Source organism: Passer domesticus, chromosome 7 (genome assembly GCF_036417665.1).
Source record: "Passer domesticus isolate bPasDom1 chromosome 7, bPasDom1.hap1, whole genome shotgun sequence".
NCBI lineage: Eukaryota > Metazoa > Chordata > Aves > Passeriformes > Passeridae > Passer > Passer domesticus.
In genome coordinates this window covers 58952911-58976189 of record NC_087480.1, presented here as the reverse complement: position 1 = coordinate 58976189, position 23279 = coordinate 58952911, and positions in this window count along the sequence as shown.

Here is a 23279-nt window from a genome sequence, read left to right as displayed (position 1 = left end):
TTGTTTCTTTTTTTAATTGGCTTTTCTACACTGGATGAGCCACCATCCATGTGGATTGTTGCCTCCACCTCTACCTTGTTTAGCTGAGCACAATTAAAATGCAATGTGCAAAGGATTTCTGCCTGCAAAGCAAAGGTGGATGCTGTCACATAACAAGAAGAAATTAAGAAGGGAGCAAATTTTACAGCTCTCCTGTGATCATTGTTCAAAGGAGAATTCTCATGATATGAGGATGAAAATCTAATTGGTGGCCTGATTCTCCATGGCTGTGCAGCCACCCTTCCCTTCTCTGCTTCTAATAAATGCTCTCTGCCTTCACCCCCACACAGGCAAGAAAAATCCATGTGACCAGATAGGGAGACCTTTAAGAAAAGACCAATATTTGCATATCTATTATGGCTATACTCAGTGTTATACTTGTTTCATTAAAATTTCTATTTGGATAATATGTAAGGTCAATACTGTCACTGTTCTGGAAAATTCATTTATTTTAAAATTAAAGCTAAGCACAGCAAGTACAATTCTCCTCATGCCTCCCCTGAATAAATCCCCTGGGCTTGACAGGGTCAGTGAGTGGAAGCAGAATTGGGCCCAATGTGTTTAGAGATGGGGGTCTGTGGGGGAGAAAAACGTGCTAATTACATGGATCCCAATTTTCTAGGTAAATAATTTTTACCTATAAACAGGTGCTCTGTGCTCCTGCTTCTTGATCTTCAAGGGATGGTTATTATTTCAGCTGGTGCTTACTGAGGTCCATTAGCTTTTATACACCAGTTAAGGTTGTCAATTGATGGGATTGAATCCACACAAAGAAATACCTGAGATTACTTAAAAATACAGTGCTTCACAAAGGTTTCCAGCTTTTAAACCTCAAGCAGTCATTTTCACATGAATTTGTCTGTTGAGAAGGCTGGAGATGGGAATTCTTATCCCAGAAGACGAAGGGGATCACTGCTCTTGAAGTCAGGTGTCAGTGGGTTTCCTGCTCTGGTTTTGGGTCATTAACAGTTTTTAGGGCCTGTGCCTTGTCTGCTTTTAGTATTTCCAGAGTTTGGGCTCTTTCGTTTGGTCATTTTCTGTTTACAGCTATTGTTTAACAATCCTTAAAATGGCATCTGGTTCAGTTCTCAGAAATCAGGGAAGTAGAAGAAATGATCTAGGACAGCTACTCTGGAAGTCACCTTCAAAGCCTTACAATAATATGTTAAAAGCAAAACCTATTTTCAACATTCACAAGGGAAATCGTGTATTAAAGTGGATCTGTTTCAATTTTAACATTTCTGGTGTAAAATCATGGCTTTTTAAAGGCTTTATTTTGTATAGAGGAAATTTGTATGTAACTATTGAGCGCTACAGAAATCACAATTCTGTTTGTTAAATGATCATGTTTATTAAATAACCATAAGCTGGTTACCTTCACCCTTAGAGTTGAAAGCATCAGCTGGTGTCTGTTACCCTTTCCCAAGGTGTTAGTGGTTTCTTCTGTGTCAGATGAGCTCAGTGGCTTTAATCCCTGTCCCAGATGTGCAGAGCACAAAGAGCAGGATCTCAAGCAATAATCTCCATGTCAGTCTCCACAGACAGAGACAAGACTTCACTCACCCAGGGGAGAAAGGGCCTTTCTTGTCAGCAAAGGTTTTTCCTCTGGCAGAAAAGGAATATTTGCATTAATGCTTACAGTGCATGGTCCATTCTCCAGGTCTATTTCTGAAAATTAATTTCTTTTGTAGGTGAGAGCCTGGGTGAAGTGAAAGTCTGCAACAAAAAAATGTCCAAACCCACCTTTTTCATTCAGCTCCAGATCCTGTGCAGAGTGCTGGTAGGAGATAAAATTACTGTTTTATAGGAGACTGGATCCCAAAGGTGGGATTTGTCCCACTGAATTTAAGCATCTAGAATTAGCTGTAGGTACCCTTGAGAATTATGAGACAGAATTGGTTTCTCCAGAGGGTGAATCAGTGGCAGAGGATTTTTTTTAGTCTGTGGCAGCTTTAACTTTTAGAGACCCAGAGTTAGGCCATGGGAAACCCACACTGCCTGATAGAAGCCTTGATGGAGGGAAAACAGGAACTGAAGAATCTCCAATCCACAGCTTGATTGCTGGACTGTCTTCCCTTATTAAATCCCTGATTTATTAATGAAACACAGATGTGCATGTAGCTTCGTGCATGATGTTATCCTGGGGATCCTGGGCATGCAAAGCTTTGGAATGAGTAACCCATGGTGGCTTTAGCTGCTACACTCAGAAAAGCCACCAGGACAGTGCTCAGCACCCTGGGGATATTCTGCAGGGAAGCCCAAAGCAGCAGAAATTTGCACCCTGGCAGTTTTTCTGTGCTGTAGAAATCAGGGACAGCTCTTCTTTACCTGAGGTTGTGCTGGAGATGAGCCTTAGGTCATCAGTGTGAAGGCAGAGGACTCGTGAAAATTCAGATCTCTGCTCAGATCTTGTAATCAGAACTCAGTAGTTATGAAACTCAAGGCCAGAAATGACTGCTTCAATTGTGTTTCAAATGTCACAGTTTTAATGCTAAATGCTGGTTGAATGTAGCCAGGAAAAGTACAGAAAATCAAACATTTGCTACTGATCCAGAATCAGGCAAAGTTTCTGTTAGGGATGTGGAATTATTCCTTTCAGAAAAAGATTAAATTGGACAGCATTTCAGCAATCACCAGTGTATATAGATATTTATCATCTCATTAGGAATGATTAAAGTGGGGTTTTTTTAGCTTAGTAAATGCCAAGATCTAAGAGAAGTCTGAATGATGGTAAAATGAAATCATCACTTTGACATCAGTGAGCAGGAGTTGTTAAAATTGTAATTTCTTTCCAGTGCTTCACCCATGAGTTGAGAAATCCAATATTATCATTGTAGCAAGCAGTGTTATCACAGGGGAACACAAAGGAACACCTGGACACAGAAAATCCATGGCATTGACCTGGGGAGGCCAGACTGTGACACTGGCCAGGACTGGGAGAGAGGGGGTGAACCAGGATAAATCAAACTCAGAGGGGGACTGAGGGAATCCTGAGGATTCCTAACCCTGGCAGCAAAGGGATTCTGTAAGCTGCACCTTGATCAGCAATTCTAACATTTCTGGAGTAAAATCATAGCTTTTTTTCATAGCTTGATCATTCTTCTGGGCTGGGAGATGAAGACTCCGCTGATTGGGATTTAGGGACAACAGCACCACAAAAAGTTCCAGAGGATTTTAATTCTAAAAAGCCTTTCCCCTTGCTGCAGGAAAAAAAAAAGTGGCACATTCATTGGAAAAGGAGAGGTGAAAGAAGTGAGGTGTCAGTGTGGTGAGGAAGGTGCAGGGATGTGGGGTGTGAGAAACTGAGCAGCCCACACTGGAAAGGGGGAGCCCCTGCTGGTTTGAAAGAAGAGTATTAGTCAAATAAATGCAACTTTCTGCCTGGCACTAATGAAGCAGATTAATAAGGCTACTGCAGCCCATATGGCCGTGGAGATTCCCTTAGCCTAAATATTGCTAATGAATGTTTTCAGAAAGTGGTGTTTACACTCAGACATTTTTCACCCTCAGAGTGGCCTCGTACTTGAGGGAACTGCAGTGTTTGTCCTCCTGCATGGGATGCAGCATCCCTCTGTGAAATGAGTGCTGTTCCCACTTCACAGATGGGAAAAGTGAACCAGAAGAGCAAAGACATTTGCAAAAGCCATCTCTAAGGTCAGGCCTCGATTTTAATAATCTCGGTGATTATTAAAAATAGCCAAAATTTAACCTAGAATGAGAAGCCAGAATTTAAGCTAGAATGAGGCCATGAGAAGGGGCAATAGTAGCAGAGGGGTCAGAGTGCAGTGTGCTGGTGTCAGCTCTCTGTGCCCCTGTGGGTGCTGCTGAAGGGGTTATTTGCTACTGCTTATTGGAGCCAGCTCTGCTGCAGGCTGGGACTGCCCAGCAAATGGTGACAGTCCCCACAGTGCAGAGGCCTTCCCCCCAAACATCCATCTGCAAACAAATACCTCCTAACCTTACACAGCTGGTGCAGTGGCAGGACTCCAGTGTGGAAGTCACACATCTGTGTAAATCTGTGAGCTGGATGGGTTTGACCTCCTGACACACTGGCTGTTTCTCTTGCCCAGTGCTGCTGCTGTCCTAAAGGGAGGTCAGTCACATTTAAGTTCAAAATTACAGCTTGGCTGCTCAGGTTCAGGCAGTCAGGTGCAAAACCAGACTGGTTTCTCTGAAGGAGCTCCAGTCAGCTGCACAAACATACCCACAACCACAGGAGGATATGATATCCACAACCACAGGAGGATATGATATCCACAACTATAGCCGCATGTGATATCCACAACCAGAACAGGATCAGCAGCTCCAGGCAGCACAAGGAGCTCTTGCTCTCCTTTCTCCTCTCACAGGTTTCTCAGCTTTCTCCCTCCACATTCCTCCCTATCATTTTGATATCTGTGTCCCTACTTAGCCCTCACCAGACAAGATAGTTTTAAAATTTGTTCTCTAGAAAGGGCAAACATTAAGCTCTAAATGCCTCTGAAAATTACTCAGTTGTTTTCTTTCCCGAAAGATTTCTAAAAGTTGTCTTCAGCTGTGCAGTTTGGGTTGAGCACGTGCTGCATGTTGTCTCTATTTCCTATTAGCTGCCTGTCCATGTCATGCTGTTTTGTTGGATTTTCCACAGAGTGAGTTATTGGCTGGACCAATTCCCTGCCAAAGCATTAGTGTCTGAGGTGGTGAAGTGGCTGCAAACATGAACACCTTTCTGTTGTGTTTGTGAGAGTAAATGTGTGCTTAAAGACAGGTTACTTTTAAATCCAGACTCAAAGTCCACATGAAAATAATGACAATTCACCTCAACACCAGCACATAGATAACTGTGTGTCAATGCTTTTATGTGCATGTGCACGTGTGTCCTGTGCTGGAATAACTCAGAAATACACCCAAAATCATACACCATTGAGGTGAAGGGCAAGCTGAGAGCAAAACCAGATGCATCCCCTGTCTCCAAAGCAGTACCCTGTGGAAGGAGACAGACCAGCACAGCAGGCAGCAAATGTCTTTTTCCAGGGCATGGAAGTGACTGGTGTGTAGGCAGGCATGAAGGAAAAGCCCTGCATTACTTTTATTGTCAGACTCTCTTGTTAGGCAGGACCAGGAGGATGAAAAACAGACCAATATTTAGCTTCTTTTTGTGTGTATGTCTGATGGCAGCAATTATTTTTCAACCAAAATGTACTTGGTTGTGTCCAAAATTAAATGTACAAAGCTGAAATAACCCTGCACAGGGCAGTACAAAGGGGAAAGGGAGAGTTATCCCTCCTTAACCCAGAGCTGAGAGATTTGTTCCTTCCATTCTCAGCTGTGCTGGAGCCTTTCCAAGGGGCTGCCTTAGTTATTTTATTCATGGAGGGGAATGTCCTCCTTGCTTCATTCCTTGCTGCACTCTGTTCTCTTGGTGCAGGACAGCTGAAAGTAAAAGAAAATTAAAGTATCAGGCAAGAGAAAACTAGAGCAGATGCTATGTGGGTTTCCCATCTACTTTCACATTGATAAAGGACAAAAGAGAGATGGGAAAGGGGAATTCTCCAGCAGTAACAGCTGCTGGACAAAGACCACTTGCTCTTCCCTGATGCTCAGGAATGTCACTTCTCTTTCATGTCAAACTAATGTTCCCCTTGAGCACGGTGACAAGGACAACAGCACCCCCATCGTGGGAAGATTTCCCAGGAAGCAAAAGCTCTTGGATGGGAAGAGATGCTGTGGTGGCTTTGCTGATGTGTGTGTGGCTCCTCAGCTGATCCAGGACTGGGAGAGTCTCCCTGAGTCCCGTGGACAGGCTGAGAAATAAAACATTTTAGCATGAAATTATACATAGAGAGCTCCAGGATAGGAATGGCCATCACTCCTGAGCTGTTCATTATTGCAAAGGTTCCTCCCACATCTGTCACAGGGCTGATGCTGGACATTGGTAGCTCCCGTTGCTGGCAGTGTTTCCACAGCAGATTTCATTCTTCACATAGTTCCCATTTAGGGCAGTTCTTGGACTTTTGGTACTTTTGGTTTCCTGTGGTGAATGGTGAATGCATCTTTCTAAGAAGCTTTTCCTTTCAAGATGGACAGTAAAGCAAAATAAAAAGCCTTTTACATCACTTATACAGAGTGGATAGAGCATTTCTGCCAATTGTTATATTTATATAAATGGAAATGTTCTCTTTTATCAATTTCATCTGTATCTTTTAAAAAAATTGTATCAATTTGTCTCTTTCAGGCAGGGTTGCCTGAACAGTAGGTTTATTTACATTTAGCATTTCACAGTTGGCAAGAAGTGGTTTCACATTAAGCATTTGACCATTTGACCAGCAGATTTTGCTGTCATCATTTAAAAGAGGTGAACATCATTTAAAAAACCCTCCCAGGTTTAAAATGGACAATAAATATAGGTAAGAGTTTGCACAGAGGAATCAGGCTACCCAGTGCACATGTACTCAGCTGGGTGCCCTGCTCACAGGTACTGGGTTTGTAGCTGGTTCCCCAGTGTGCTGTGGAATTTGAATTTTTCCCTTCACACAGCATGGACAAACTCTCTCACTCGTTTTACTTCAGGCTTTTTTGCAAAGGCAAATGGCTCTGCTGGAAACTAATCAACATAATTTTTTACTCTTCACAGAGGTCTATTAGCAATCATTGCTGTAGTCTCGGGCTATAAATGGGGACATGAATACTCCTAAATTCAAACCCAGCAATGTTTTGTATTTTTCCATAAAATATTCTTGCCTGGGCTTGTCTCTGGCCAGCCTCTTTTGGGGCTTTTTGTCTTTTCTCTTTTTCCCTAGATGCTGTAGCTGGCTGTCAGGTGGGGAGATGCTGCTGAGAATATTGAAAAAGCTCAAATGAGAATGAATAGGAAAACACAAACTCTAATGTCACTGCTCTTACAGAAACCCTGCACAGCCTCTTCCTATAGATGTGCACAGCAAACAAATATTAGTTTTATTAAATGAGACAGAGACAGTTTTTATACTGCCTGCCAATGGAGAAGCCAATAATTGTTTTCACCATACAAAGACAGCCACAGATTTTATGGTGTAAAATCCTGCTGGATACAAACTGCTGCAGGTTGATAATGACCAAGCTAAGAAAAGCTCTTCTAGTGCAATGCTTATCTAGTTCTGGCTCTACAGAAATTTGGTTGTTCCAAAGGTTACAGCTAAAGGACTAGTTTGTGTTAAACTAGCAACTCATTTATAGTGTGAGAGTGCAACCTAAAAGTGGCACAGGAAAGTTCCCAGGAGGGAATTCTGTGGAAAAAGGGTGTGTGGTGTTGCATTCCCAGGTAACTGCAGACACCATGGCTCAAATTTCTATTTTCTGTTGAGTATTTTTTGGAGAGCAGTTTACTCAATTGATAAACACAAATTTGGCTAAAATTTCTCTGTGTCTCAAAGGGAAACCATTTGGTTTCCATCCCTTGCCTTGGCTTCTCTGGGAGTTGAGGGATGGAGGCTGTGGTGTCTCCCACGCCTGCAGTCAAACTGCATCACTGCCCATTTGGGTAGGATTTAAACCTAAAATGAGTGTGAGAAATTTAAATCCTCATGTATTACAAGAGCTTGCCCATTTATCTGAATAAAAATGATAAGGACCATTAATTTGTGCATATGTAAATCAGGACATGGAGAGGCTTTGCTGATCACCAGCAGTGGCATGGGATGTACTCCACGGCAGCCATGCCAAGGATGAAATGTGTTGATTGCCTCCAGGGTTAACCCTGCGGCTTTCATGCCGTGCAGAAGCAGCTTGTTCTGCTCACCATGTGGCTCTGGAGCACAGGCAGGAAAGGTCACACGAGCAATCAAGATCAGCAGATCCCTCCTCAGGTAGGGACCCCTGTGGCTGCAGGATGAGCTGCTGAGTCTGGGCTGACTTGGAACACACTTTTGCTTTTCAATGTCCTGTGTTAGAGGTGTTTTTTTGATTCATTAATCTGTGTCTGTATTTCCATGGACATGGACAGTGCTTGCTGTTTCTTGCTGTTTGTCTGGGTTTTGTCCTTGCTGGGTTTTTTTGAGAAATGAAAACAGGAGGAATTAAAAGGGTTGATTGTTTTGATAACGTGTCTCCCTGCAGGAGTGAAGCATAAGCTGACAGGCTGCTTTGAGAGCTTTGCTGATGGCATGACTTTAGGAAGAATTCTCTAAGAAAACTAACAGCAAGAATCTGCAATTATCTGACTTTTAAAAATATATATTAAGTTTTCCAAAACACTTGGTGGTTTTGAAGCATGAATTTGCTTGCAGTTTAGAAGAGCTGAACATCTGACCCCCATCTGGAATTTTGTACATGAATTTCAAGTTGAAACTTAGAGACCTGACAGATTTTTCTCTCTCTCTTTTTTTTGTCTTTACTATTCCCACAAGAAAGCACATTTGCTTCAGGAGCCCTTAAGCACCTGCCCAGCCCTGCCCTGGGACAAGGGGCAGCAGTGCAGCCCCTCAGTGCAGTCTCCTGGGCAGAGATTTGCCAGGAGCAGGCACTGACCTCCTTGTTTCCTTAGCCCCGGAGATCCCTGCCCTCTCACTGCTGAACCTCCCCAGGGAGGGGGGGATGCTGCTGCCTGCCCTGGGGGAAGCAGAGCATTTAATCTCATCATCTGTCCCAGCTGCCATCCCTGCTGGGCTGGAGAGGAGCTCTGGGAGCTATCCCCAGACAGCAGTGCACAACATGTCCATTCCAGGGCAGCCTCTAAATGAATCCCCAACATTTTCATTAGAGACACTCCTGCTGGACAGTTATGGCTTGTGACTCTTCCACGTTTTTCCACTGGCAGCGAGTTTCTGTAAAATCTGGCTGACATTTAAAAATGCCAGCAATCTTATTAATTCTTCAGTTCAAGAAGTGTTTCTCGGGGCTCTTTGTCTTCCAGCTGGAGGGCAGGAAGGTGATGCAGCCCAAGCTATTTACACAAATACTGGACTCCTTTAAAATTGTGTTTATCATGGAATTTGTGACTAACTGGGAAACACACCTGTGAAGGTTGAGGCAGCTGGTGAGAGCTACAGCTGTGCCATGCCTGGCCCTTTCTGCTGAGAGAAGAACCCCTTGGGCAGGAATTTAGAGTTCTGTGTGTCTCCTGCCCTTCCTCAGAAGCAGAGCTCTCTCATGCAGGCTGCTGTCCACCAGAAATCCACATGGAAGTGCTGATGGGGGCCCTTGTTCCAGGATCACATTAAATTCAGCCCAGAGGACCGTGTGTGCCAAGGCTTTTTCCTACTGCAGGATTGTCTGCTCGTTATCACTCCTTCCTCTCTGGGAGGAGAGCTGGGTGGTGCTCACATCTCTGCTTTCCCACACCAGTTCTGTGACTGGGATCAGGCATGTTTGTGCCACATCTACGTGTATTTTAATGTCAAATTTCCTGTTCTGGGCTGGAAATCCTTCTCTGTGGATGGTACAAATATTGTTTTGTTGGATGTAAATCTACCCATGTGCTGAATCAGAGCCAAGGTTGCTTCACTTCTAAATCTCCAGTGACCATCCAGTAAATAACAGCTCTTGAAACCCTGAGTCTATTAGCAGAAAATACAACTGTAGATCTCTCCAGAAGGAATGACTCATTGCAGTGAGGTTAGCAGGGAAGAGAGGGACGAGGGTTCTGCAGTCAGTTGATTTGGTTTATTAATGCAACAGCTACTACTGCATTAGCAATTCTATTTAGTGTGTAGTGACTGAAAAAATCAGACACCTCCCAGTTCCTGCCATTGGCATGGAGCTGCTTTTTTTTGTTGAAAATGGGAGGGTTATATAAAATTATCCCAGGGCAGGAGGTTATGCACGCATTAAGGTGACAGCCATGGGTGCTGGCCACTAATTGTGAAGGCAATGTAGGTTAGAGCAAGGTCTTAATTCCTGCTGTTGAGAGCTTTTATTCTTTGACCTGACTCACTGCAGGGGAATGGATTTCAATCTGGAATAAATTTTGACCCAAATAATTGAAAGTTAATATCACTTCATTTTACATAATGCTTTATGATAATGCAATTGTAGCATGTTTAGTGTGGGGCAGAGAGGGCAGCAGTTTACAGAAGCTGACATTTTGCATAAAGAAACAAAAAGAGGTCCTGAGTTTATCTAATCAAACTGATAGCAGCAGTTGAGAAGGTTAACCTTTCTAATAATGACCTCCCCTCTTTTATGATGTATTTTGTGGGGGTGGTCACTTACAGGTATTAATTTGTAACACCCAATAATTACATCCTGTGCAGTGTAGTAAATGTGAGCTGAACAGTTTACTGGGTCAAGCAAAAGCAGAAGAGATCAAACCAAACAGGGTGAAAAAATGAACTCTAACAGAGTAAGTGAATTGCAGGTCAAGTGCTGCCTGAATGAAGCAATGCTCAGTGAAAGTTGCTGGATACAAAATACTTTCCTTCTTGGGGAGTGATCAGAAAATATGCTCTCAGTGAACCAGAAAACTGTGAAATTATTTAATAAAATTAATCCTCTGCTGTGAATAGGAAAAATGTCAGATTTATTTTGCATCTAGATTTCCATCCCAGCAAATATAAATTTATCCCTGGACTCTTTTGTCCCAATATTAACATTTGCTCTGTTGTATTGAATATAGTCCTATACCCAGTCCATGTTTTCACAGTAAGTGTCAAGTTAGCATAAAAAAATAAGGAAACAATGTGTTTTCAATTAGCATTAAAAACCACAGCACTCATATTTAGCTTAGTCCAGGTGCAAACCAAATAATTTCATTACATATCATTACACATCTGATACTTTTATTTGTCAGCACAATCTCATGTTCCTTTATCTGGAAGATAAAGACAATAATTTCCCGCATCCTTACCAAGGTTTTGTAATGGATTATTGTCTCTAATTTATATTGGAAAATGGAGCTTTTCACACCAGTTGATGCTGTTTTGCCCAGCTCTGTCAGTCTGTCTCCATCTTCTGCCTCCATTTCAGCCACAGCATTTTTTACTCCTGTCATACCCTTCCCAGAATGGAGGATTCAATGGTCTGCTTTTATCTCCACATCTTCTTGTCTTGGCCTCCCCTGGTGACCACCTGTAAGCAAGCAGCTTCCTGCTCCCTTTGGCATCATGTCCAAAGTTATGCCTTGTGCAGGCTGCCCTGGAGCAGAGGCTGGACAGAGTTACAGAAAAAAGCAAGGATTGATTCCAAGGATCTCCTCCATGGATCCACCTTGGGCAGCACCAGAGCCCAGCCAGGGTTGCACCCAGGATGAACCAAAATATGCACAAAATGCACAAGCCTCTCACTTTTATAAATTCTGCTCCATTTGCAGTTTGCAGTTAATTGTCCAGTTACAGCTTTAGGTTATGAAGTCCCATCCTTGTTTTTCTCTCTTCAGCCCACATTGTTTGTGCTCTTGGGCTGCGACTTGGATAATTTGTCCTTGGTGCCCAGCTGGAGCAGGAATTGTTTTGTCTCCCTGCTCTGTACAGAGCTCACCATCCCCTCGTGTGAAACTCAGACCCACACACTAAAGCAGCTCAGAGTCTGAAAATAGGAAAGCCAAAACCTGAGGCATCAAAAGGATGAGGGACTTTATATTCAACTGCAGTTTGTTCTTCCACAGTATTTTCCTAGCCAGCAGCCAGAGCAGCTGCAGTAAGGAGCACATGGACAGACCTTGCCTCCCCAGTGACAGAAATGCCACTCGTGGTGCCTTCGATCCTCCTGGGTCAGTGCTGCTCTTGTCAGGCAGAGTCACCTCCCCAGTGAATGCCACTGCAGCTCCAAAGGGAGCCTTTGCTTTGGGGACAGGCAGGGCTGAGGGGCTGGCAGCTTCCAGCCCCGTTCACTCCTCCCAGAGCCCCGTTCTGAGCTGAGCTGAGCTGTGTGCCTGGCTGGAACCTGAACTCCAGAGGAGCTGCCATGGTCAGCATTGATCCAGTGCTGGAGCAGCCTCTTTGAATGGCTGGGTTCTCTGCCCCAGCTCAAACAGCTCCTGCTAAAAATCCTCCTTTGAACTCCCCTCTGCTTTATTTTCTCTGGGTTCCAGTCAGTGTCAAACCACCCCTTGAACGAACATGATTTCTCTGCCTGCATAGGAGTAGTTTGGGACTGAAATCATCAGTGAAAGCTCTTTGAAAGCTGAGTTATTTCCATGAGGGTGCCTTAGGAGAGCAAAATGTTATTAGAATATGCATTATTATTTTGAATTTCTCCTGTCAGTACTGACATCAGTGACAGGAAAGGGCACTACACTGGAAATGTGATCTGTTCACCTTTCCCCAACATGATGCAGCACAAAGACAGTAACAGTGATTGCTACACTCTGCTTTTACTTGGTGGCTCAGTCCCAAAGGATATTGTATGGCTGGGTGACATTGTGCTGCAGTGTCTGTGCCTGATTTTATTTTGAGTAAGTCATACCTCTTTATACATAGATAATGAGCCCACCGTGCACCTGGCTCAGGCTGAGCAGTGTTATTTAAAACAGGAGGCTCTGAGCATGCCTGAAAGTGAAGTTCTCTCATAAGTATAAGCTGCAAACCCTTATTCAACATTAAATCAAATCAATGTTAATTTGTGAACTAATTAGCATTTCAGGCTTGGGGTTTTTTTTCAGCAGTGTGGTGATTTTGTATATAATGCTGTGTGATTGTACCGAAGTACATAATTATGGAGCTGAATTCATTGTCTCCTGCTGACATGTTGCAAAAGGAATTTCTTTCAGCAAAGGATGCTTGCTACATCTGAATTAAAATACAGACCCACAGCCAAGTCCCATGCATGGACCCATAGCTGAGGAAATATCAGAATTTAGGGGTCTTATTGAAAAAACAGGCTGAAAATATAGTTACTGAATTTACTCATTCACATTTGCTACTGTATTTTAATGAGGGAATGGCAGGATGTCCTTTGGTGGAGACAGATGATGAGACAGGTATTTTGAGTGGGGAATATGCATCAAAGAAAACAGAGTGTTTTAAGGAGATTTTTTTCTTTTCTAACTGAAGTCTGACTGCTGGAGTACAGGAACTGTCAGTACTTGCTCAGCTCAGTGTTCATTTTCACCAGAATCCTCTCCCTGGCAGCAGCCAGCACCAGGCAGCCAGAGATGGTGTCAGGAATTTTGTAATGGCTGTCTCTCTTAAGGAAAAACTGATGGAAGTATTATCTGCATTTACCTTTATTTACCCAGCAACAAGCACTTTAATTTAGATACTATTACCCACGTTCTAGTTTGCTTTAAAAACAGTTTTAATGATATTTATGTTCTTTTTGATCTTTGATGACATTTATTTTGTTTAAGTAACATGGTTAAGATAAAAGCCTCTTTCTTACAGTGCAGAATACACAATCTGCCCTGACAGGGAGAACACTGCACCCATCTGATGTAAATTTATGATCTGGTAACACAGCATCACTTATGGCTACAGTTTGTAACCCTGTTTGAAAAAAAAAAAACAAACAACATATAAACTGTAGAAGGTTTTGCACAATTGAAGTCAAGCCTAGTTCCCAATAGGAGCTCTGAGTCAATCAGGAAAATTTCACATCCCCAGAAAGAAAACGTTTGTCCAGGTGAGAACTTCTGCTCAGCTGCTCACAGGAGTCAAACTATGGCTGATTCTTGTGCTGGGACTCACTGTCTCCTCCTGCTGACCTTGCCTTGATGGGGCTGAGTGTGGGGCTGGCAGAGCCTGGTTTTGGGTTTGCCCTTTTGGACAGACAGGTTTTTCTTGCACCAGATCAGCTCAGATTGAATTGCACAGAACCACAACTCACACCTCTTGTGTTTGTGGGGTTCCCCGACAAAGGAAGGAAATAATGAATCTGACTCCATGTTCTCAGAAGGCTAATTTATTACTTTATGATCTGTATTATATTAAAGAATGCTATACTAAAACTATACTAAACTATACTAAAGAATACAGAAAGAATACAGATAGAAGGCTAGAATATACAAATGAAAACTTGTGACTCTCTCTCCAGATTCCCAACACAGCTTGGCCGTCATTGGCCAATGAGTCAAAATAATTCACATGAAACCAATGAAACAACCACCTGTTGGATAAACAATCTCCAAACCACATTCCAAAGCAGCAAAACACAGAAGAAGCAAATGAAGTAATATTGTTTTCCTTTTTCTCTGAGGCTTCTCATCTTCCCGGGAGAAAAATCCTGGCGAAGGGATTTTTCCAGAAAAATATGACAGTGACACACGCCCTTCTTTATCAACTGAAGAATTAAAACTCAGCTGTGTTGGAATTTAAATGGTCACAATCATCTGTCTGGGCTAGGCTCTGGATGAGCTGACAGTGACCTGCCATCCTCCCAGGCTGCTGTTCTGGCTCTCTTTGGAGGCTGTTTTATTCTGGGGTCTGCTTCCTGCCTAGAGCTGGGGCTGGCTGCAATTGGAAAGGCTGGAGAATTAAATTTTCAGTTCCAGGAAAGTGAGGCATTTTAGATCTCTCTGTATCCTTAACCTCTTGGTCACTCTTCTGAAGGCCTCAGCTAATTTCAGCCAAATCTGACAGGCCATTAAGTTTCTTCAGATCCCATACAGGTAACAGGCTAAATTGATTCTCAACCCTGAGAAATAGTTATAGACTGAGGTTCCAAAGGTCCTGACTGACTCATCTGAGAGGTGCTGGAAGTCCTGTGTCTGGATATTAGCTTTCTTTGAGTCTTGCCTGTGAGATTGAGTTGCCTAAAGAATCAAAGTAGTTGTGACAGTTCAGCCAACTCATTCTTTTCTGCTCTTCAGTCCAGAAAATCTTGTATCTTCACATGATTCACCCACCAAATCTAGTAATTTGCTTTATGGTAAGATAAACACTCAAATATATTTATTTATTAAACTTGCCCTTACATTAAATCACTCAATGGATTCTCTCTATTAAAATGTAATGAAATTTTGTGAATCTCATCCACCTCTTACAAGCAGCCACGTTACTTCTGAAAATCTGCGTTATTAGATGAAAACTACATGAGAGAATTTGCAGTTTTTACCATGACTTTCTTACATTTATAAATTTCAGGCCTTAAAGGGTTTAATATTTTCCCAGTTGCATTTTATGACTGACTGTACACCGCGCTGCCTTTGAGCAATCCCCAAACATGCCCATATTTTCAATGCAAACAGCAGAAAGTTGGTCTATTTAGAAAAACACAATTGAGCCCAAGAACCACAATAATTATGTCCCTGGTTATTTTGAGACAGAGAAACATTTCAATCTACACTCTGTGTTTATATGCTAAAAATGTTTCTTCTTGTCTGAAGCAGCAAATTTACCTCAGGGAGTTTTATTTTTGGTTGCACACTTAATGCAGAACATTATTTGCATCACAGAAAAATCACATCTTCCCCTTTCCTATTTCAGCTTTTCCACACCAAACCTCAGGATTTCCTATTATTTGTAAAATTGCTTTTTTTTTTCAGTTGGGATCAAATGAAGGAATGGAAAGATCAGGGCATATTAGAATTTGTAGCTGGGGGAGAGTTCTGCTCCAAGTGCAGAGTGTTAAACTGTGGAGGGGAGGAGGGGGATGCACAAGACAAGGGAGAGGGTTTAGAGCAGGATTTTTGGAAATCTGGCTAAAATTTGGGCAAAAGAGCAAGAGATGAGCACAGGAGGAGTGAGGTATTAAAGCAAGGAAAGGCAAGTATCTTCATAATCATGCTGCTCATGATTTTATACTTCTCAAATTTTGAGGTGAGTGATCTTGCCTGTTTGGGAAGAAAGGCGGCACAGGCTTATCAACCAATTAGGAATCCTCAGGACTCCTGAGGTGCAGAGAAAATGTTGATTTTTAGACATTTGTGGAGAAATTGCAAGAATTTTAAGCTTGTGTGGCCAACACAAATCTGCTTAGGCATTTCCCTGGCATCTCCCTGTTTGCAGTGAATTTATAAGTGAATTATTAATTGGATTCTACTGTTATTAGGAGTATCTTTTTAAAAAATTTTAAGCAAAGATTACAAGATCAGAGCAACACTAGAGATAAGGTCTGTTCTAATTTCTAGCAGCAGCTGCAATATCAAAGGGGTTAATTTAGATCATCAAGGTTTCATCTCCTTGCCCTCTAAGGTCTGATTCATAAAGCTGAAGAGATGAAGTCAGAAATTTCCAGAGACAAATGGGAGAGAAAATCAAGATATATGAAAAAGCAGGGTGGAAAATTAAGTTTTGTCTCAGTGTATGTGGTTACCAAGCAGGGCTTGAAATTCACTTATATTCTTGTGCAGATAAGGTGGTGAGATGTTTCCCTCATATCCTGGACCAATTCTCAATATTGAAACAGATCAATGATCCATTTAGTCTCCATCACTGGCTAGTGCTGGGGAGAAATGCAGAAATCCTTGATGATGCGTTTAACAGCTTAAAACTAGAGATGAGATTATTTCCAGCCAGTCTTTGTTTTCTGCTCCTGAAATACAAACACTAATCAGTCACTATTGTTCTGCTGGTTTAGCTCATGTATTTGTGCATGAAGTCAACACTAAACTTGTTGCTGCTCCTTTCTGAGTGCCCTGCCCTGCTCTCAGCATCCCACAGGCTCCAATTCAGCAGGTTAATTGAACACTGTGGAACTACCTCTGTCTTTAGCTGAACACCATCTTTCTATTAACCTTAATTTGGTTTTGCTCCAAACAAGCATTTGAATCTTTATGGGAAAAGAAAACCAAACAAAACCAAACCCATAGAAACAAAAAAACCCTCAAAAACACACACCAAAAAAACCCCACAAAAAATGAAAAACCATCAAAACAACAACAACAACAAAAACAGAACCCCCCCAAAGAAAAACAAAAACCAAAAAAAACACAACCCAGCCAAGATTGGTGTAATTCTAAACCATCCAGCTCAGAGCAGAAGATGTAATAGAGAGTTCTACTTAAATCCTCTTCTAAACAGATGTGCCTTGTTGTGGAAATCACTGGATACAGCCATGCTCCCTAAAGCTCTGGAGACCCATGGAGTCCAGGATGAGGTTTTTGAAACACTAATTGCAAGGAGGGCCATGAGAAGTCATTGCTGCAGAGAGAAGGAAAATCATCTGTTCCCCATGTCCTTGGTGGGAAGGATGCAGTGAATGGTGCTGGGATTAAATATCCATTGTCAAGATACAAATTCCATATAAACCAAGAAGATAGTCAAGAAACCAATACTTAGCAGGGATTTCTGTATTTAGGGGCAGAAGTAGAGGTGGTCAGAGAAGGAGAGGATTGCACTGATGTTCTTTGATGTTTCTTTTTACTGGAAATATGAAGGTGGGAGGAGAAAAAGAACATGATGTTGATTTGAGTCAGTTATGAGAAAAGACCAAGTCTTTGCAAAACACCCTCATGCACCTTCATTTATGTCCCAAAAATATTATATAGGGTCTGAGAAAAGACAGATTTGTAGAGCAAACAGTGGATATTCTTTAAATGCAAAATAGGCTCCTAATTGAGCAACCAAAGCCTGGCTATATTGTGTCTGGATTAAATTTACAGTGGCACCAGCAGACAGATAACCCTCTTTCCTTAGCAAACAGCAGACAGCTCAAAACCCAGTGAGAGCCCTGCCTTTTTAATTTTCTTCTCTAAATGCTGATTTAGTCCTATCTGCTTTATATAACAGTTGCAAGTTTAGACACAAACCCAGAAAATGCCAGTGCTCTTTTTTTTTCCTTGATTATGCATGGAAAAAGTCCAGGCTGTTTCTTCCTTCTTGCTTTTTCCAACACAAAGGACAGCAACGAGCTAAATTTCTGCCTGGAGAATTCTCAGCACAGGTGTGCAGGCAGAGGGATAAATCCCCTGAGCAGGGGAGAGGGGAGCAGCATTCCTCAGTTTGAAATGTAGGGGTTTGTTAATTCCCACATTACTGATGTGCCTTAAGTTGGGTTTATTAGCAGAGAGAAATTCTCTCTGTTATTCTGCTCTGGGAAATGTACATCCCCTCAAATTATCAGCAGAGCTGTGGAGATGGGTGCATATCTCCCAGAAGAGCTGGTGAACAGGAATGACAAACTGCAGCAGTGTGTGAGGGAAGTCTCTTCCCTTCAGGAGCCAGGAGTGCCTGGCTCTGTCCAGTGGCACCACTGAGCTGCAGACAGTGGTGTGGACTCCAGACGTTGTCTGTGGAAATGATGGTCTATAATTAAGTTTCTTTTCCAGCTAACATAACTTCCTAGCATAGGGATGCTCCTTATTCTGTGAGACACCTCTGCAGGAACCCCCAGGTGCAGGGAGCTAAATTACCTTCTTCTTATTCTATTTCTTAGATCTTGAAGAAATACACTCATGAGAGTGGTCTGTAATGGACTGAGGGGGGAATGCAGACACAGAGAAACCAGGATTAAGTTCTGATAGCATCAAAGTCTGTTATCTTTTTGCATTTGCTTTTTTACTGTGTATCTGTGAATCCACATGGTTTCGTAAATTTTCTCTTCCTGATGCATATCTCTTTGTTCCTTGAGAAAAAACCAGCTGAGGATGTCTATATTGTTGAATTGACCTCATCAAATTCAGCCCACAGCCTTTAGGAACTTAAACCAGAAAGTCGTGGAGCACCTGCACAGATCCTTGTTTACTTCAGAAAATCTTATAGGTTTAATAACAGATGTTGTACTGGTTTATTTCTGAGCTTTCTGAAACCATCGTTGCAGAGGGAAGACTGTTCAATGTGCTACATTTTGAATTAACAAGTTAATCTATAGCTCCTTGCTGAAAGTGAGGGGAAGCAATTACTGGTGTGTATTAGATCACTTTAATTTCAGGTATACATTCAGATACATCTTCATTGGCCGAGGAAGGACTGGGGTTTGGACAGAGAGAGGCAACAGTGATTAGCCAAAGCAGCCCGTGTTCCTTTTCCTCATGAAGTTTAATCAGTCCCTCTCTTACATGACATGTTTCAAAAGCCCTTCATTACTCTTAAGAGATGCCTGGTTCTGTGGCAGTGCTGACTGTGCTGTCCATGGCTGCTGCTCTGCAGGCAGCACCACTGACACGTCGTGTCCAAGAAGGTGCCATTAACAGAACTCCCAGATTTGGTAGTTTTGATGCCAATATGAAAATGATTGATGACACAAACAATTTAAAAAGAGTTTTCCAATCATTCTCTGGCACAGGTGACCTGTCACAACCAAGCACAGACTCCTCTCACACAGAGCAGCATTGCTATTTGCTTTTTCCCCAATTTTCTTCCTGGCTGAAATGTTTCTTGCCTGGAGTTATAAACTGGGTACTCTGGATTGCTGGGATTTGCCTCACTTTGGGGTGAAAGTTTGTCAAGCCCTGGCAAAACAGAACAGGCTGCTGTAGCTGCATTTCCCTCCTGCCTCTCCTCTGTGGTGTCTGCAGAATTTCTCAGTGCTGCAGGGCATTTTCAGCTTCGTGTCTAAATGCTGCTGGAGTTGCCACCTCATTTGCCAGACTGGTGACCAGACTTGCATCCCATTATTCTTCCTGGCCCCTTCCCTCACAGCATCCTCAGAGCTCTGCACTTTCTAATGACTCCTACTTCTGTCCTCCTTTTTGGTCCCATGGTAAAGTGAGGACAAAGGGAAATTAATGCAGATGAAAATCATTCAAAAAAATTAGAAACTGCTAATGTATGAGGTGGAATAATGCAGTGTGAATTTTCAGGCATTACAAAAAGGGAGTACAATTTGTTTTATCTCATTCTAGTGTTTTTGCAGAGCCATGGGCTACACTGGTTGTAGGGTGTTCCCACTGTAACCTGGTGCTCTATTAGCACATCCTCCTCCTCAGACCTCATCATCAGCTCTAATTTATCTCACTGTGCCACCCCATTCCTGTCACCCACATAACTGAGGCTCAATTTAGCCGTTAATCTATAAATTTCTGGATTTTTCTGGCTGAGTGAAGAGTCTGTCATAAGAAAATGTGAATTATTTAGAAAGAGTATTTCAAAATGGAGCAGGTAGAAAGCACCCAGGACTGTGAGAAAACAGCAGCCTTCTCCAGCTCTGTAAGGAATGACTGTTTAGATTCCTCCAGCACATGTGAATCGTTGGCTGCACTGTGGCATGGGGTGTGTGGAGGTGCCTCAGGAGGGGAGCAGGAGTGTTGCATGTTATGGTTATACCTATCTGCAGTAAATCTTAGTGGTTCTTTGGCCATGGAGCCTCCTTTTCCTGCACACCCAGTAGTTACTGGTGCAGAAAAGCAGCAAAAGCCACAGAACTGGGAAACACTGGAGCTGCTTCGTAGGCAGCACTGGAAATCCCTGGAGGAAACCAGAGCAGGTATGGAAGAAACAGCCTGCTTGGGAGCACTCTGGCTGCTAATGAAAGGGAAAACGGTGAAGAGGGAGTGTGAAGGGGGATTATTACTGAAGCTTTCACACCTTTTGCAGAGCTCCTGCTTCTCTATTCAGATATTTGATGATATGCTGACTCATGGAATTTGAGGAGTTACTCTTTTCCATGGCATGAAATGAGCAGGTGTGTGTGGGGGGGTTCTTCCTTTTCTTTTTTAACCAACCATATCCAAAGTTCAGCTTTCTCTGCTTGCAGCAAACACCCTAGTTTTAAATTCAGTCGTGTAAGGCATCCATCTCCCTCTTTTCCCCCTGCCTGCACTGAACAGGGAGCTTTTGGATGCTGGAAAAGATATCTCACAGATTGCAGCTCGCAGTTGGGAATGAGGAGGAGTGATGGGCACCGTGCTATTCTCACATCCCAGTGTGCTTTCTGTAATGTGAGAGGATTATTACTGATGCTCTGCTGGCTCTATTCATTGTTGTGAATGAATTATGCTTTTAAGCTGGGCATTAGCCTGAAAATACCTCCAGTAACTTAAGTGGGGATTATTATTACTGGTTGTGTTTAGGGCTGTTCTTCAGAGCCTCACAAGAGGGGAGCCCATTGTGCCAAGCTCTGTGTGTGAGATGCTCCCTGCCCCAGCCAGTGTCTGTCTAGAACCATCTATTTTGGGTGGGGTTGAGGATAAAGCATTCACATGGGAATTACACACAGCAGAGACTTTTCTGCCAAACAATGTGAGGAAGACTGACACCTTCTTCCTCCTGATACTCTGGTTTGTCTGAGGAAAGGAAAGCATCTATCCCCTGCCCTGGTCTGGGTTTGTGTTGTGTGGGGAAGAGTCCTCCCACCCAACATTTTAATGCTTGTCTTTATCTGCTCCTCCTGGCTGCAGCTTTGTTTGGTCCCCTGGACTCTCCTGGATGTCACAGGAGTGTGGGCTGAGGGCTGCTGGGGCAGCCAAGGCACTGAGAGCTAGCTCTGTGCAAGTCCAGCTCTGTGCTTTCCTCTTCAGTGCTGTCACGGACCTTTAATGCTGAATTATTGAGCATGGAAATGCATTTCACCATAAAGAGCATTTCAAAGAAGAAAGCAAGGAGTCAGCTTACTCAAGGCATTGCTGGTGGATGGCTTTTGGGGAAAGCTGTTGGGAGGGAACGACGCAGACGAGGCCGTGTGCTCTCTCATTTGCAAAGATTCAGTTGCTGTCTTGTTTCTCCCATCATAAAATTGTCTCTCTGAGTTTTCCAGGTGGATGCATCACAGGGGCTAGAATGTAGGTTGACAGGTAGAAATCAAAAGCAGCATGTCTTAGTGATGCTTCGTCAGCTGTGAATAACAAGAAACATTTGGGGGGTTGTTCTGGAAATCCAGATGCATCCAGTGTCAGCTCTCAGCTGCTGCTGCTCTGGGCAAACCTCCTGATATGTCACAGGCAGAATATTTGCCGTGCCCTGGATTTTGCTCCCACAGACATTTGACTAATCTGTCTGTGTGGCAGCTCTAAATCAGGTGTCAGATTTTGTCTGAGCTGAAATCTCCATTGCCCCTGCAGCCCGGAGTCCAGAGGACAGCACTGAACATGTCCTGGGGATGATTTGTGCTCAACTCTTAACAACTCAGGTGACTAATTGCATGAAGTCAGAAAGCAAACACAATCTCTCCAGAGCATTATGTATTTGCATAGTGATGCTGATAAATAACCCAACAGAGGAGAGGATGAGACCTGCAGAGCCAGTCAGAGCTTGGCAGTGACCTCCCCACCCCATGGATAAGGGAAAACCTGTCCCTTTTCCAGAACCACACCCATTCCCAGCACAGTCTGTGAGCAGGGGTCCAAACTCATGTTACTGTATTTGTGTATGCAGGTTTGTAAATAATCTGAAGTTACTCAGCTTGAATATTTTGGATATAGTGATATATTTGAGAATAGAGATCTAATAATTGGAAGAAGAGTATTTAGAGATTTATATAAGTGTGCTGCATGCTGCAAACCACACTTGTATCTCTGGGTATTAAACTGGATATTTTGTTTGACAATGCACTTCATAATGTATCATAGGAGTAATATTTTATCAAGAGCTCAAGTACTAAAAGGAGTGCATTCCCCACAGGACTCTCTTCCCTTAATGTGCTTAAGGTTGTATTCAATATTCAGGAAGCTCCTTGTATTCTAAATCCAAAAGGTACCTCGTCAGAGATGTAAGAAAACAAGTTTTTGTTCCTCATAAATTCCATATCAACAAGCCAGTGATAAAAAGTTAATTAGAGCACCCTTTCAAACTCCAGGCTTCAGCTGGTAAAAATGGGAGAAAAGAACAATGAAATGCACGATAGTGCCGTGCAATTTCTTCAAATAAAGATCATTAAAGTTTCTGACAAGGCTTTGATGCTGAAGCTCTGCCTTGCTCGTAGCAAACACCCAACTAAAGCAAATCCTCGACCTGTGTGACAGCCCCTGAACGTTTCCATTAGCATGGCATCATTCTAATGCATTTAGTGTGTGTGTTTAATGCTAAATGCATTAGCACTTAATGTCAGCAGCTCCAGACCCGCTCAAGTCAAGGGGTTAACACAAATTAAGAATTGCAAGAGAGATTTGTCACTCTTTATAGCTCTGTGTTAGGAGTCCTAATTTCATTACTGAAGCTACTCTGCAAAGAAAGAGTATTATTTTCGTGTAAGGCTCTTTTTCTTTCTTTGGGAATTAGAGAGCAATTGCCCTGCTGACACTTGGTTTCCCAGTAACACCTCCCAAGAAGCCCCACTGTAGCATCATGTAAATATATGCAGCAACAGAGTAAAACCTACAGAATACATTACCTAAGAAAATTTAACTACTCAGTTCAACTATCAGGTTAACACTAAAAAATCAAGATGGGAATGGACACCTATGGCTAAAGGTGGGGTTTTTTGTTTTGTTTATTCTGTCTAAACTCAGACCATTTTGGACTTCAGTAGCATGGGGGAGTGATGCCAACCTATGAAATACAGCAACCCAGGCTACAGCTCCGGGGAGCTTTCCCTCA